Source organism: Ipomoea nil, unplaced genomic scaffold, assembly GCF_001879475.1.
Source record: "Ipomoea nil cultivar Tokyo-kokei standard unplaced genomic scaffold, Asagao_1.1 scaffold2701, whole genome shotgun sequence".
In the NCBI taxonomy this organism is placed as follows: Eukaryota; Viridiplantae; Streptophyta; class Magnoliopsida; order Solanales; family Convolvulaceae; genus Ipomoea; species Ipomoea nil.
The window spans coordinates 237,130-253,907 of record NW_017619129.1 but is presented as its reverse complement, the minus strand read 5'-3'; the positions used below and the strand labels follow the sequence as shown (position 1 = coordinate 253,907).

At 38.5% G+C, this 16,778-nt stretch overlaps 1 non-coding gene across 1 annotated transcript; it reads left to right on the top strand.

Moving 5' to 3' along the window:
- Positions 1-14,313: 14,313 nt before the first annotated feature.
- On the top strand, positions 14,314-14,407 carry TRNAY-GUA. The gene is made up of 2 exons: positions 14,314-14,350; positions 14,372-14,407. It is a non-coding gene; the product is annotated as a tRNA-Tyr (tRNA).
- The last annotated feature ends 2,371 nt before the right edge of the window (positions 14,408-16,778 follow it).

The window sequence follows — 16,778 nt, the reverse complement described above, 5'->3', positions numbered from 1 at the left end:
AAGAGGCATTTTTTTTGAGAAATTAGTGGACCAAACCGCCTTTGGCTGTTTGCGGTGTGTAGATCTCGAAAGAATACGCAATTTGAAAAAAAAATTGTCCAAATCAGACAACCGAGTCAAAAGTTATGCCTTCCAAAACTTTTTCGACATTTTCAAAAAAAAGAAATCGCCGAACCGGCCGGTTAGGCGGTCTAGGACATTCCTCGCGGCGGCCTCCCACCGCCTAGCGCCTAGGAGCGATTTTTGCCAAACTGCTCACCACTATACTACAACGACTCGCGCGGCAGAACAGGACAGTCACATATTACTATTTAAGTAAACCCAATCCAATGTGACACAATGGTGCGTGTGGCCATCTAATTGCAATCGAAACTAGCATTTCATAGTCGGACAAAGTACCTGTTAGGTCCCCGTAGTGTAGCGTTTTGTTCAATTTTGTCATTGTACCTTTATTTCGTGTAATTTAGTCCATTTACTTTAAGATTTTGAACAATTAAGGACAATATTAACACCGATAATTTTTTCCGTTAAGTTTGTCCACGTGGCATTCGAACTGCCATGTCAGATTGTGCGATATGGCATAAAAGAGTAAAAATTGGACAAAAATAATGTTAACAGCTCTAACCAAAGCGCAGTTGGTACAGTGGTGGACTGTAGTTGGACTAATCTAAATTGGAAATCCTTAGGTCGCTGGTTAGATTCCGACAGGTCGGATTGATTTTCTACAATATTAAGCTTTTTAATTTTTCCTTTGAAGAGCTAAAAAAAAAAAAACAACGTTGCCGGGGATCGAACTCGGGTCTCCCGCGTGACAAGCGAGGATACTCACCACTATACTACAACGACTCGCACAGCAAAAAAGGACAGTCACATATTACTATTTAAGTAAACCCAATCAAATGTGGCGATCTAATTGCAACTGAAACTAACATTTCATAGTCGGACAAAGTACCTGTTTGGTGCCTGTACTGTAGCGTTTTGTACAATATAGTTATTGTACCTTTATTTTGTGTAATCTAGTCCCTGTACTTTAGGATTTAGAACAATTAAGGACAACATTAACAACGATATTTTTTTCCGTTAAGCTTTTTTTATACGTGGCATTCGAACTGCCATGTCGAATTGTGCGATGTGGCATAAAAGAGTACAATACGGACAAAAATATAGTTAATAGCTCCGACCTTAGTCAGTTGGTTGAGCGGAGAACTGTAGTTTGATTAATCTAAATTGGAAATCCTTAGGTCGCTGGTTCAAATCCGGCAGGTCGGATTGATTTTTTACAATATTAAGCATTTTAATTATTCCTTTGAAGAGCTAAAAAAAATGACGTTGCCGGGGATCGAACCCAGGTCTCCCGCGTGTCAGGCGGGAATACTCACCACCAATGATGCATAAAACGTTAGGAGGCCCCTAGGCGGCTAGGGGGCGCCTAGGCGCCGATTTATTTATTTATTTTTTTAATTTTTTAAATTTTTAAAAAGATTAAAAATTAAAATTTTTTGAATTTAGTAATAAAACATAAGGCTTCCATAGTTATTTCTTAGAAACTATGTACGAAAGTGGTTGTAAAATAGTTCAAAATATTGTTTAAACCATCTAAATACATAAAAAACTAAAATTAAGAACTAAAGAGGCATTTTTTTGAGAAATTAGTGGACCAAACCGCCTTTGGCTGTTTGCGGTGTGTAGATCTCGAAAGAATACGCAATTTGAAAAAAAAATTGTCCAAATCAGACAACCGAGTCAAAAGTTATGCCTTCCAAAACTTTTTCGACATTTTCAAAAAAAAGAAATCGCCGAACCAGCCGGTAAGGCGGTCTAGGCCATTCCCCGCGGCGGCCTCCCACCGCCTAGCGCCTAGGCGCGATTTTTGCAAAACTGCTCACCACTATACTACAACGACTCGCGCGGCAGAACAGGACAGTCACATATTACTATTTAAGAAAACCCAATCCAATGTGACACCATGGTGCGTGTGGCCATCTAATTGCAACCGAAACTAGCATTTCATTGTCGGACAATGTACCTGTTAGGTCCCCGTAGTGTAGCGTTTTGTTCAATTGTTCATTGTACCTTTATTTCGTGTAATTTAGTCCATTTACTTTAAGATTTTGAACAATTAAGGACAAAATTAACACCGATAATTTTTTCCGTTAAGTTTGTCCACGTGGCATTCGAACTGCCATGTCAGATTGTGCGATATGGCATAAAAGAGTATAAATCGGACAAAAATAATGTTAACAGCTCTGACCTTAGCACAGTTGGTAGAGTGGTGGACTGTAGTTGGACTAATCTAAATTGGAAATCCTTAGGTCGCTGGTTTGATTCCGGCAGGTCGGATTGATTTTCTACAATATTAAGCTTTTTAATTTTTCCTTTGAAGAGCTAAAAAAAAAAGACGCCGTTGCAGAGGATCGAACCCGGGTCCCCCGCGTGACAAGCGGGGATACTCACCACTATACTACAACGACTCGCGCGGCAGAATAAGACAGTCACATATTACTATTTAAGTAAACCCAATCAAATGTGGCATCATGGTTCGTGTGGCGATCTAATTGCAACTGAAACTAACATTTCATAGTCGGACAAAGTACATGTTTGGTCCCTGTACTGTAGGGTTTTGTTCAATTTAGTTATTGTACCTTTATTTTGTGTAATCTTGTCCCTGTACTTTAGGATTTAGAACAATTAAGGACAACATTAACACCAAAAATTTTTTCCGTTTAAGTTTTTTTTTCTACGTGGCATTCAAACTGCCATGTCGGATTGTGCGATGTGGCATAAAAGAGTACAATACGGACAAAAATATAGTTAATAGCTCCGACCTTAGCTCAGTTGGTAGTGCAGAGGACTGTAGTTTGATTAATCTAAATTGGAAATCCTTAGGTCGCTGGTACTAATCCGGCAGGTCGGATTGATTTTTTACAATATTAAGCATTTTAATTATTCCTTTGAAGAGCTAAAAAAAATGACGTTGCCGGGGATCGAACCCAGGTCTCCCGCGTGTCAGGCGGGAATACTCACCACCAATGATGCATAAAACGTTAGGAGCCCCCTAGGCGGCTAGGGGGCGCCTAGGCGCCGATTTATTTATTTAATTTTTTAATTTTTTAAATTTTTAAAAAGATTAAAAATTAAAATTTTTTGAATTTAGTAATAAAACATAAGGCTTCCATAGTTATTTCTTAGAAACTATGTACGAAAGTGGTTGTAAAATAGTTCAAAATATTGTTTAAACCATCTAAATACATAAAAAACTAAAATTAAGAACTAAAGAGGCATTTTTTTTGAGAAATTAGTGGACCAAACCGCCTTTGGCTGTTTGCGGTGTGTAGATCTCGAAAGAATACGCAATTTGAAAAAAAAATTGTCCAAATCAGACAACCGAGTCAAAAGTTATGCCTTCCAAAACTTTTTCGACATTTTCAAAAAAAAGAAATCGCCGAACCGGCCGGTAAGGCGGTCTAGGCCATTCCCCGCGGCGGCCTCCCACCGCCTAGCGCCTAGGCGCGATTTTTGCAAAACTGCTCACCACTATACTACAACGACTCGCGCGGCAGAACAGGACAGTCACATATTACTATTTAAGAAAACCCAATCCAATGTGACACCATGGTGCGTGTGGCCATCTAATTGCAACCGAAACTAGCATTTCATTGTCGGACAATGTACCTGTTAGGTCCCCGTAGTGTAGCGTTTTGTTCAATTGTTCATTGTACCTTTATTTCGTGTAATTTAGTCCATTTACTTTAAGATTTTGAACAATTAAGGACAATATTAACACCGATAATTTTTTCCGTTAAGTTTGTCCACGTGGCATTCGAACTGCCATGTCAGATTGTGCGATATGGCATAAAAGAGTATAAATCGGACAAAAATAATGTTAACAGCTCTGACCTTAGCACAGTTGGTAGAGTGGTGGACTGTAGTTGGACTAATCTAAATTGGAAATCCTTAGGTCGCTGGTTTGATTCCGGCAGGTCGGATTGATTTTCTACAATATTAAGCTTTTTAATTTTTCCTTTGAAGAGCTAAAAAAAAAAGACGCCGTTGCAGAGGATCGAACCCGGGTCCCCCGCGTGACAAGCGGGGATACTCACCACTATACTACAACGACTCGCGCGGCAGAATAAGACAGTCACATATTACTATTTAAGTAAACCCAATCAAATGTGGCATCATGGTTCGTGTGGCGATCTAATTGCAACTGAAACTAACATTTCATAGTCGGACAAAGTACATGTTTGGTCCCTGTACTGTAGGGTTTTGTTCAATTTAGTTATTGTACCTTTATTTTGTGTAATCTTGTCCCTGTACTTTAGGATTTAGAACAATTAAGGACAACATTAACACCAAAAATTTTTTCCGTTTAAGTTTTTTTTTCTACGTGGCATTCAAACTGCCATGTCGGATTGTGCGATGTGGCATAAAAGAGTACAATACGGACAAAAATATAGTTAATAGCTCCGACCTTAGCTCAGTTGGTAGTGCAGAGGACTGTAGTTTGATTAATCTAAATTGGAAATCCTTAGGTCGCTGGTACTAATCCGGCAGGTCGGATTGATTTTTTACAATATTAAGCATTTTAATTATTCCTTTGAAGAGCTAAAAAAAATGACGTTGCCGGGGATCGAACCCAGGTCTCCCGCGTGTCAGGCGGGAATACTCACCACCAATGATGCATAAAACGTTAGGAGCCCCCTAGGCGGCTAGGGGGCGCCTAGGCGCCGATTTATTTATTTAATTTTTTTAATTTTTTAAATTTTTAAAAAGATTAAAAATTAAAATTTTTTGAATTTAGTAATAAAACATAAGGCTTCCATAGTTATTTCTTAGAAACTATGTACGAAAGTGGTTGTAAAATAGTTCAAAATATTGTTTAAACCATCTAAATACATAAAAAACTAAAATTAAGAACTAAAGAGGCATTTTTTTTGAGAAATTAGTGGACCAAACCGCCTTTGGCTGTTTGCGGTGTGTAGATCTCGAAAGAATACGCAATTTGAAAAAAAAATTGTCCAAATCAGACAACCGAGTCAAAAGTTATGCCTTCCAAAACTTTTTCGACATTTTCAAAAAAAAGAAATCGCCGAACCGGCCGGTTAGGCGGTCTAGGACATTCCTCGCGGCGGCCTCCCACCGCCTAGCGCCTAGGAGCGATTTTTGCCAAACTGCTCACCACTATACTACAACGACTCGCGCGGCAGAACAGGACAGTCACATATTACTATTTAAGTAAACCCAATCCAATGTGACACAATGGTGCGTGTGGCCATCTAATTGCAATCGAAACTAGCATTTCATAGTCGGACAAAGTACCTGTTAGGTCCCCGTAGTGTAGCGTTTTGTTCAATTTTGTCATTGTACCTTTATTTCGTGTAATTTAGTCCATTTACTTTAAGATTTTGAACAATTAAGGACAATATTAACACCGATAATTTTTTCCGTTAAGTTTGTCCACGTGGCATTCGAACTGCCATGTCAGATTGTGCGATATGGCATAAAAGAGTAAAAATTGGACAAAAATAATGTTAACAGCTCTAACCAAAGCGCAGTTGGTACAGTGGTGGACTGTAGTTGGACTAATCTAAATTGGAAATCCTTAGGTCGCTGGTTAGATTCCGACAGGTCGGATTGATTTTCTACAATATTAAGCTTTTTAATTTTTCCTTTGAAGAGCTAAAAAAAAAAAAACAACGTTGCCGGGGATCGAACTCGGGTCTCCCGCGTGACAAGCGAGGATACTCACCACTATACTACAACGACTCGCACAGCAAAAAAGGACAGTCACATATTACTATTTAAGTAAACCCAATCAAATGTGGCGATCTAATTGCAACTGAAACTAACATTTCATAGTCGGACAAAGTACCTGTTTGGTGCCTGTACTGTAGCGTTTTGTACAATATAGTTATTGTACCTTTATTTTGTGTAATCTAGTCCCTGTACTTTAGGATTTAGAACAATTAAGGACAACATTAACAACGATATTTTTTTCCGTTAAGCTTTTTTTATACGTGGCATTCGAACTGCCATGTCGGATTGTGCGATGTGGCATAAAAGAGTACAATATGGACAAAAATATAGTTAATAGCTCCGACCTTAGTCAGTTGGTTGAGCGGAGAACTGTAGTTTGATTAATCTAAATTGGAAATCCTTAGGTCGCTGGTTCAAATCCGGCAGGTCGGATTGATTTTTTACAATATTAAGCATTTTAATTATTCCTTTGAAGAGCTAAAAAAAATGACGTTGCCGGGGATCGAACCCAGGTCTCCCGCGTGTCAGGCGGGAATACTCACCACCAATGATGCATAAAACGTTAGGAGGCCCCTAGGCGGCTAGGGGGCGCCTAGGCGCCGATTTATTTATTTATTTTTTTAATTTTTTAAATTTTTAAAAAGATTAAAAATTAAAATTTTTTGAATTTAGTAATAAAACATAAGGCTTCCATAGTTATTTCTTAGAAACTATGTACGAAAGTGGTTGTAAAATAGTTCAAAATATTGTTTAAACCATCTAAATACATAAAAAACTAAAATTAAGAACTAAAGAGGCATTTTTTTGAGAAATTAGTGGACCAAACCGCCTTTGGCTGTTTGCGGTGTGTAGATCTCGAAAGAATACGCAATTTGAAAAAAAAATTGTCCAAATCAGACAACCGAGTCAAAAGTTATGCCTTCCAAAACTTTTTCGACATTTTCAAAAAAAAGAAATCGCCGAACCAGCCGGTAAGGCGGTCTAGGCCATTCCCCGCGGCGGCCTCCCACCGCCTAGCGCCTAGGCGCGATTTTTGCAAAACTGCTCACCACTATACTACAACGACTCGCGCGGCAGAACAGGACAGTCACATATTACTATTTAAGAAAACCCAATCCAATGTGACACCATGGTGCGTGTGGCCATCTAATTGCAACCGAAACTAGCATTTCATTGTCGGACAATGTACCTGTTAGGTCCCCGTAGTGTAGCGTTTTGTTCAATTGTTCATTGTACCTTTATTTCGTGTAATTTAGTCCATTTACTTTAAGATTTTGAACAATTAAGGACAAAATTAACACCGATAATTTTTTCCGTTAAGTTTGTCCACGTGGCATTCGAACTGCCATGTCAGATTGTGCGATATGGCATAAAAGAGTATAAATCGGACAAAAATAATGTTAACAGCTCTGACCTTAGCACAGTTGGTAGAGTGGTGGACTGTAGTTGGACTAATCTAAATTGGAAATCCTTAGGTCGCTGGTTTGATTCCGGCAGGTCGGATTGATTTTCTACAATATTAAGCTTTTTAATTTTTCCTTTGAAGAGCTAAAAAAAAAAGACGCCGTTGCAGAGGATCGAACCCGGGTCCCCCGCGTGACAAGCGGGGATACTCACCACTATACTACAACGACTCGCGCGGCAGAATAAGACAGTCACATATTACTATTTAAGTAAACCCAATCAAATGTGGCATCATGGTTCGTGTGGCGATCTAATTGCAACTGAAACTAACATTTCATAGTCGGACAAAGTACATGTTTGGTCCCTGTACTGTAGGGTTTTGTTCAATTTAGTTATTGTACCTTTATTTTGTGTAATCTTGTCCCTGTACTTTAGGATTTAGAACAATTAAGGACAACATTAACACCAAAAATTTTTTCCGTTTAAGTTTTTTTTTCTACGTGGCATTCAAACTGCCATGTCGGATTGTGCGATGTGGCATAAAAGAGTACAATACGGACAAAAATATAGTTAATAGCTCCGACCTTAGCTCAGTTGGTAGTGCAGAGGACTGTAGTTTGATTAATCTAAATTGGAAATCCTTAGGTCGCTGGTACTAATCCGGCAGGTCGGATTGATTTTTTACAATATTAAGCATTTTAATTATTCCTTTGAAGAGCTAAAAAAAATGACGTTGCCGGGGATCGAACCCAGGTCTCCCGCGTGTCAGGCGGGAATACTCACCACCAATGATGCATAAAACGTTAGGAGCCCCCTAGGCGGCTAGGGGGCGCCTAGGCGCCGATTTATTTATTTAATTTTTTTAATTTTTTAAATTTTTAAAAAGATTAAAAATTAAAATTTTTTGAATTTAGTAATAAAACATAAGGCTTCCATAGTTATTTCTTAGAAACTATGTACGAAAGTGGTTGAAAAATAGTTCAAAATATTGTTTAAACCATCTAAATACATAAAAAACTAAAATTAAGAACTAAAGAGGCATTTTTTTTGAGAAATTAGTGGACCAAACCGCCTTTGGCTGTTTGCGGTGTGTAGATCTCGAAAGAATACGCAATTTGAAAAAAAAATTGTCCAAATCAGACAACCGAGTCAAAAGTTATGCCTTCCAAAACTTTTTCGACATTTTCAAAAAAAAGAAATCGCCGAACCGGCCGGTTAGGCGGTCTAGGACATTCCTCGCGGCGGCCTCCCACCGCCTAGCGCCTAGGAGCGATTTTTGCCAAACTGCTCACCACTATACTACAACGACTCGCGCGGCAGAACAGGACAGTCACATATTACTATTTAAGTAAACCCAATCCAATGTGACACAATGGTGCGTGTGGCCATCTAATTGCAATCGAAACTAGCATTTCATTGTCGGACAATGTACCTGTTAGGTCCCCGTAGTGTAGCGTTTTGTTCAATTTTGTCATTGTACCTTTATTTCGTGTAATTTAGTCCATTTACTTTAAGATTTTGAACAATTAAGGACAATATTAACACCGATAATTTTTTCCGTTAAGTTTGTCCACGTGGCATTCGAACTGCCATGTCAGATTGTGCGATATGGCATAAAAGAGTAAAAATTGGACAAAAATAATGTTAACAGCTCTAACCAAAGCGCAGTTGGTACAGTGGTGGACTGTAGTTGGACTAATCTAAATTGGAAATCCTTAGGTCGCTGGTTAGATTCCGACAGGTCGGATTGATTTTCTACAATATTAAGCTTTTTAATTTTTCCTTTGAAGAGCTAAAAAAAAAAAAACAACGTTGCCGGGGATCGAACTCGGGTCTCCCGCGTGACAAGCGAGGATACTCACCACTATACTACAACGACTCGCACAGCAAAAAAGGACAGTCACATATTACTATTTAAGTAAACCCAATCAAATGTGGCGATCTAATTGCAACTGAAACTAACATTTCATAGTCGGACAAAGTACCTGTTTGGTGCCTGTACTGTAGCGTTTTGTACAATATAGTTATTGTACCTTTATTTTGTGTAATCTAGTCCCTGTACTTTAGGATTTAGAACAATTAAGGACAACATTAACACCGATATTTTTTTCCGTTAAGCTTTTTTTATACGTGGCATTCGAACTGCCATGTCGGATTGTGCGATGTGGCATAAAAGAGTACAATACGGACAAAAATATAGTTAATAGCTCCGACCTTAGTCAGTTGGTTGAGCGGAGAACTGTAGTTTGATTAATCTAAATTGGAAATCCTTAGGTCGCTGGTTCAAATCCGGCAGGTCGGATTGATTTTTTACAATATTAAGCATTTTAATTATTCCTTTGAAGAGCTAAAAAAAATGACGTTGCCGGGGATCGAACCCAGGTCTCCCGCGTGTCAGGCGGGAATACTCACCACCAATGATGCATAAAACGTTAGGAGGCCCCTAGGCGGCTAGGGGGCGCCTAGGCGCCGATTTATTTATTTATTTTTTTAATTTTTTAAATTTTTAAAAAGATTAAAAATTAAAATTTTTTGAATTTAGTAATAAAACATAAGGCTTCCATAGTTATTTCTTAGAAACTATGTACGAAAGTGGTTGTAAAATAGTTCAAAATATTGTTTAAACCATCTAAATACATAAAAAACTAAAATTAAGAACTAAAGAGGCATTTTTTTGAGAAATTAGTGGACCAAACCGCCTTTGGCTGTTTGCGGTGTGTAGATCTCGAAAGAATACGCAATTTGAAAAAAAAATTGTCCAAATCAGACAACCGAGTCAAAAGTTATGCCTTCCAAAACTTTTTCGACATTTTCAAAAAAAAGAAATCGCCGAACCAGCCGGTAAGGCGGTCTAGGCCATTCCCCGCGGCGGCCTCCCACCGCCTAGCGCCTAGGCGCGATTTTTGCAAAACTGCTCACCACTATACTACAACGACTCGCGCGGCAGAACAGGACAGTCACATATTACTATTTAAGAAAACCCAATCCAATGTGACACCATGGTGCGTGTGGCCATCTAATTGCTACCGAAACTAGCATTTCATTGTCGGACAATGTACCTGTTAGGTCCCCGTAGTGTAGCGTTTTGTTCAATTGTTCATTGTACCTTTATTTCGTGTAATTTAGTCCATTTACTTTAAGATTTTGAACAATTAAGGACAAAATTAACACCGATAATTTTTTCCGTTAAGTTTGTCCACGTGGCATTCGAACTGCCATGTCAGATTGTGCGATATGGCATAAAAGAGTATAAATCGGACAAAAATAATGTTAACAGCTCTGACCTTAGCACAGTTGGTAGAGTGGTGGACTGTAGTTGGACTAATCTAAATTGGAAATCCTTAGGTCGCTGGTTTGATTCCGGCAGGTCGGATTGATTTTCTACAATATTAAGCTTTTTAATTTTTCCTTTGAAGAGCTAAAAAAAAAAGACGCCGTTGCAGAGGATCGAACCCGGGTCCCCCGCGTGACAAGCGGGGATACTCACCACTATACTACAACGACTCGCGCGGCAGAATAAGACAGTCACATATTACTATTTAAGTAAACCCAATCAAATGTGGCATCATGGTTCGTGTGGCGATCTAATTGCAACTGAAACTAACATTTCATAGTCGGACAAAGTACATGTTTGGTCCCTGTACTGTAGGGTTTTGTTCAATTTAGTTATTGTACCTTTATTTTGTGTAATCTTGTCCCTGTACTTTAGGATTTAGAACAATTAAGGACAACATTAACACCAAAAATTTTTTCCGTTTAAGTTTTTTTTTCTACGTGGCATTCAAACTGCCATGTCGGATTGTGCGATGTGGCATAAAAGAGTACAATACGGACAAAAATATAGTTAATAGCTCCGACCTTAGCTCAGTTGGTAGTGCAGAGGACTGTAGTTTGATTAATCTAAATTGGAAATCCTTAGGTCGCTGGTACTAATCCGGCAGGTCGGATTGATTTTTTACAATATTAAGCATTTTAATTATTCCTTTGAAGAGCTAAAAAAAATGACGTTGCCGGGGATCGAACCCAGGTCTCCCGCGTGTCAGGCGGGAATACTCACCACCAATGATGCATAAAACGTTAGGAGCCCCCTAGGCGGCTAGGGGGCGCCTAGGCGCCGATTTATTTATTTAATTTTTTTAATTTTTTAAATTTTTAAAAAGATTAAAAATTAAAATTTTTTGAATTTAGTAATAAAACATAAGGCTTCCATAGTTATTTCTTAGAAACTATGTACGAAAGTGGTTGTAAAATAGTTCAAAATATTGTTTAAACCATCTAAATACATAAAAAACTAAAATTAAGAACTAAAGAGGCATTTTTTTTGAGAAATTAGTGGACCAAACCGCCTTTGGCTGTTTGCGGTGTGTAGATCTCGAAAGAATACGCAATTTGAAAAAAAAATTGTCCAAATCAGACAACCGAGTCAAAAGTTATGCCTTCCAAAACTTTTTCGACATTTTCAAAAAAAAGAAATCGCCGAACCGGCCGGTAAGGCGGTCTAGGCCATTCCCCGCGGCGGCCTCCCACCGCCTAGCGCCTAGGCGCGATTTTTGCAAAACTGCTCACCACTATACTACAACGACTCGCGCGGCAGAACAGGACAGTCACATATTACTATTTAAGAAAACCCAATCCAATGTGACACCATGGTGCGTGTGGCCATCTAATTGCAACCGAAACTAGCATTTCATTGTCGGACAATGTACCTGTTAGGTCCCCGTAGTGTAGCGTTTTGTTCAATTGTTCATTGTACCTTTATTTCGTGTAATTTAGTCCATTTACTTTAAGATTTTGAACAATTAAGGACAATATTAACACCGATAATTTTTTCCGTTAAGTTTGTCCACGTGGCATTCGAACTGCCATGTCAGATTGTGCGATATGGCATAAAAGAGTATAAATCGGACAAAAATAATGTTAACAGCTCTGACCTTAGCACAGTTGGTAGAGTGGTGGACTGTAGTTGGACTAATCTAAATTGGAAATCCTTAGGTCGCTGGTTTGATTCCGGCAGGTCGGATTGATTTTCTACAATATTAAGCTTTTTAATTTTTCCTTTGAAGAGCTAAAAAAAAAAGACGCCGTTGCAGAGGATCGAACCCGGGTCCCCCGCGTGACAAGCGGGGATACTCACCACTATACTACAACGACTCGCGCGGCAGAATAAGACAGTCACATATTACTATTTAAGTAAACCCAATCAAATGTGGCACCATGGTTCGTGTGGCGATCTAATTGCAACTGAAACTAACATTTCATAGTCGGACAAAGTACATGTTTGGTCCCTGTACTGTAGGGTTTTGTTCAATTTAGTTATTGTACCTTTATTTTGTGTAATCTTGTCCCTGTACTTTAGGATTTAGAACAATTAAGGACAACATTAACACCAAAAATTTTTTCCGTTTAAGTTTTTTTTTTTCTACGTGGCATTCAAACTGCCATGTCGGATTGTGCGATGTGGCATAAAAGAGTACAATACGGACAAAAATATAGTTAATAGCTCCGACCTTAGCTCAGTTGGTAGTGCAGAGGACTGTAGTTTGATTAATCTAAATTGGAAATCCTTAGGTCGCTGGTACTAATCCGGCAGGTCGGATTGATTTTTTACAATATTAAGCTTTTTAATTATACCTTTGAAGAGCAAAAAAAAAAAAACGCCGTTGTCGGGGATAGAACCCAGGTCTCCCGCGTGTTAGGCGGGAATACTCACTACCAATGTTGCATAAAACGTTAGGCGTCCCCTAGGCGGCTAGGGGGCACCTAGGCGCTGATTTTTTTATTTATTTTTTTAATTTTTTTAATTTTTAATAAGATTAAGAATTAAAATTTTTTAAATTTAGTAATAAAACACAAGGTTTCCATAGTTATTTCTTAGAAACTGTGAACGAAAGTGGTTGTAAAATTGTTCAAAATATTGTTTAAACCATCTAAATACATAAAAAACTAAAATTAAGAACTAAAGAGGCATTGTTTTGAGAAATTATTGGACCAAACCGCCTTTGGCTATTTGCGATGAGTAGATCTCGAAAGAATACGCGATTTGAAAAAAAAAATTGTCCAAATCAGACAACCGAGTCAAAAGTTATGCCTTCCAAAATTTTTTGACATTTTCAAAAAAAAAAATCGCCGAACCGGCCGGTTAGGCGGTCTAGGCCATGCCCCGCGGCGGCTTCCCACCGCCAAGCGCCTAGGCGCGATTTTTGCTAAACTGCTCACCACTATACTACAACGACTCGCGCGGCAGAACAGGACAGTCACATATTACTATTTAAGTAAACCCAATCCATTGTGACACCATGGTGCGTGTGGCCATCTAATTGCACCTGAAACTAGCATTTCATTGTCGGACAAAGTACCTGTTAGGTCCCCGTAGTGTAGCGTTTTGTTCAATTTAGTCATTGTACCTTTATTTCGTGTAATTTAGTCCATTTACTTTAAGATTTTGAACAATTAAGGACAATATTAACACCGATAATTTTTTCCGTTAAGTTTGACCATGTGGGATTCGAACTGCCATGTCAGATTGTGCGATATGGCATAAAAGAGTATAAATCGGACAAAAATAATGTTAACAGCTCTGACCTTAGCTCAATTGGTACAGTGGTGGACTATAGTTGGACTAATCTAAATAAGAAATTCTTATGTCGCTGGTTTGATTCCGGCAGGTCGGATTCATTTTCTACAATATTAAGCTTTTTAATTTTTCATTTGAAGAGCAAAAAAAAAAAAAAGACGCCATTGCCCGGGATCGAACCCGGGTCTCCGACGTGACAGGCGGGGATACTCACCACTATACTACAACGACTCGCGCGGCAGAACAAAACAGTCACATATTACTATTTAAGTAAACCCAATCAAATGTGGCACCATGGTTCGTGTGGCGATCTAATTGCAACTGAAACTAACATTTCATAGTCGGACAAAGTACATGTTTGGTCCCTGTACTCTAGCGTTTTGTTAAATTTAGTTATTGTACCTTTATTTTGTGTAATCTAGTCCCTGTACTTTAGGATTTAGAACAGTTAAGGACAACATTAACACCGATAATTTTTTCCGTTAAGTTTTCTTTCTACGTGGCATTCGAACTGCCATGTAGGATTGTGCAATGTGGCATAAAAGAGTACAATACGAACAAAAATATAGTTAATAGCTCCGACCTTAGCTCAGTTGGTAGAGCGGAGGACTGTAGTTGGACTAATCTAAATTGGAAATCCTTAGGTCGCTGGTTTGATTCCGGCAGGTTGGATTGATGTTCTACAATATTAAGCTTTTTAGTTTTTCCTTTGAAGAGCTAAAAAAAAAAAATGACACCGTTGTCGGGGATCGATCCCGGGTCTCCCGCGTGACAGGCGGAAATACTCACCACTATACTACAACGACTCGAGCGACAAAATAAGATAGTCACATATTACTATTTGAGTAAACCCAATCAAATGTGGCACCATGGTTCTTGTGGCGATCTAATTGCAACTGAAACTAACATTTCATAGTCGGACAAAGTACCTGTTAGGTCCCTGTACTGTAGCATTTTGTTCAATTTAGTTATTGTACCTTCATTTTGTTTAATCAAGTCCCTGTACTTTAAGATTTAGAACAATTAAGTACAACAATAACACCGATAATTTTTTCTGTTAAGTTTGTCCACGCGGAATTCGAACTCCCATGTCAGATTGTGCGATATGGCATAAAAGAGTATAATTTGGACAAAAATAATGTTAACTGCTCTGACCTTAGCTCAGTTGGTAGAGTGGTGGACTATAGTTGGATAAATCTAAATTGGAAATCCTTACGTAGATGGTTTGATTCAGGCAGGTTGGATTGATGTTCTACAATATTAAGCTTTTTAATTTTTCCTTTGAAGAGCTAAAAAAAAAAAAAAAAAAAAGACGCCATTGCCGAGGATCTAACCTAGGTCTGTCGCGTGACAGACAGGGATACTCACCACTATACTACAACGACTCACGTAATAGAATAGGACAGTCACATATTACTCTTTAAGTAAACCCAATCCAATGTGACACCATGGTGCGTGTGGCCTTCTAACTGCAACTGAAACTAGCATTTCATAGTCGGACAAAGTACCTGTTACGTCCCCGTAGTGTAGCGTTTTGTTCAATTTAGTCATTGTACCTTTATTTCGTGTAATTTAATCCATTTACTTTAAGATTTTGAACAATTAAGGACATTATTAACACCGATAATTTTTTCCGTTAAGTTTGTCCACGCGGCATTCGGACTGCCATGTCAGATTGTGCGATATGGCATAAAAGAGTATAAATTGGACAAAAATAGTGTTAACAGCTCTGACCTTAGCACTGTTGGTAGAGTGGTGGACTGTAGTTGGATTAATCTAAATTGGAAATCCTTAGGTCGCCGGTTTGATTCGGGCAGGTTGGATTGATGTTCTACAATATTAAGCTTTTTAATTTTTCCTTTGAAGAGCTAAACAAAAAAAAAAAAAAAGACGCCATTGCCGGGGATCGAACCTGGGTTTATCGCGTGACAGGCGGGGATACTCATCACTATATTACAACAACTCGCACGGCAAAACAAGACAGTCACATATTATTCTTTAAGTAAACCCAATCCAATGTGACACCATGGTGTGTGTGGCCTTTCTAATTGCAACTGAAACTAGCAATTCATAGTCGGACAAAGTACCTGTTAGGTCCCCGTAGTGTAGCGTTTTGTTCAATTTAGTCATTGTACCTTTATTTCGTGTAATTTAATCCATTTACTTTAAGATTTTGAACAATTAAGGACAATATTTATTAACACCGATAATTTTTTCCGTTAAGTTTGTCCACGCGGCATTCGAGTTGCCATGTCAGATTGTGCGATACGGCATAAAAGAGTATAAATCGGACAAAAATAATGTTAACAGCTCTGACCTTAGCTCAGTTTGAAGAGTGGTGGACTGTAGTTGGAGTAATCTAATTTGGAAATCCTTAAGTCGCTGGTTTGATTCCGGCAGGATGGACTGATGTTCTTCAATATTAAGCTGTTTAATTTTTCCTTTGAAGAGCTAAAAAAAAAAAAAAAAAAAAAAAACGCCGTTGCCTTGGATCGAACTTGGGTCTTAGGCATGACAGGCGGGGATACTCACCTCTATAATACAACGACTCGCGCGATAGAATAGGACAATCACATATTACTATTTAAGTAAACCCAATCAAATGTGGCACCATGGTTCGTATGGCGATCTAATTGCAACTGAAACTAACATTTCATAGTCGGACAAAGTACCTGTTAGGTCCCTGTACTGTAGCGTTTTGTTCAATTTAGTTATTGTACCTTGATTTTGTGTAATCTAGTCCCTGTACTTTAAGATTTAGAACAATTAAGGACAATATTAACACCGATAATTTTTCCGTTAACTTTGTCCACGCGGTATTCGAACTGCCATGTCAGATTGTGCGATATGGCATAAAAGAGTATAAATCTGACAAAAATAATGTTAACAGCTCTGACCTTAGCTCAGTTGGTAGAGTGGTGGACTGTAGTTGGATTAATCTAAATTGGAAATCCTTAGGTCGCTGGTTTGATTCCGGCAGGTTGGATTGATGTTCTACAATATAGAGCTTTTTAATTTTTCCTTTGAAGAGCTAAAAAAAAAA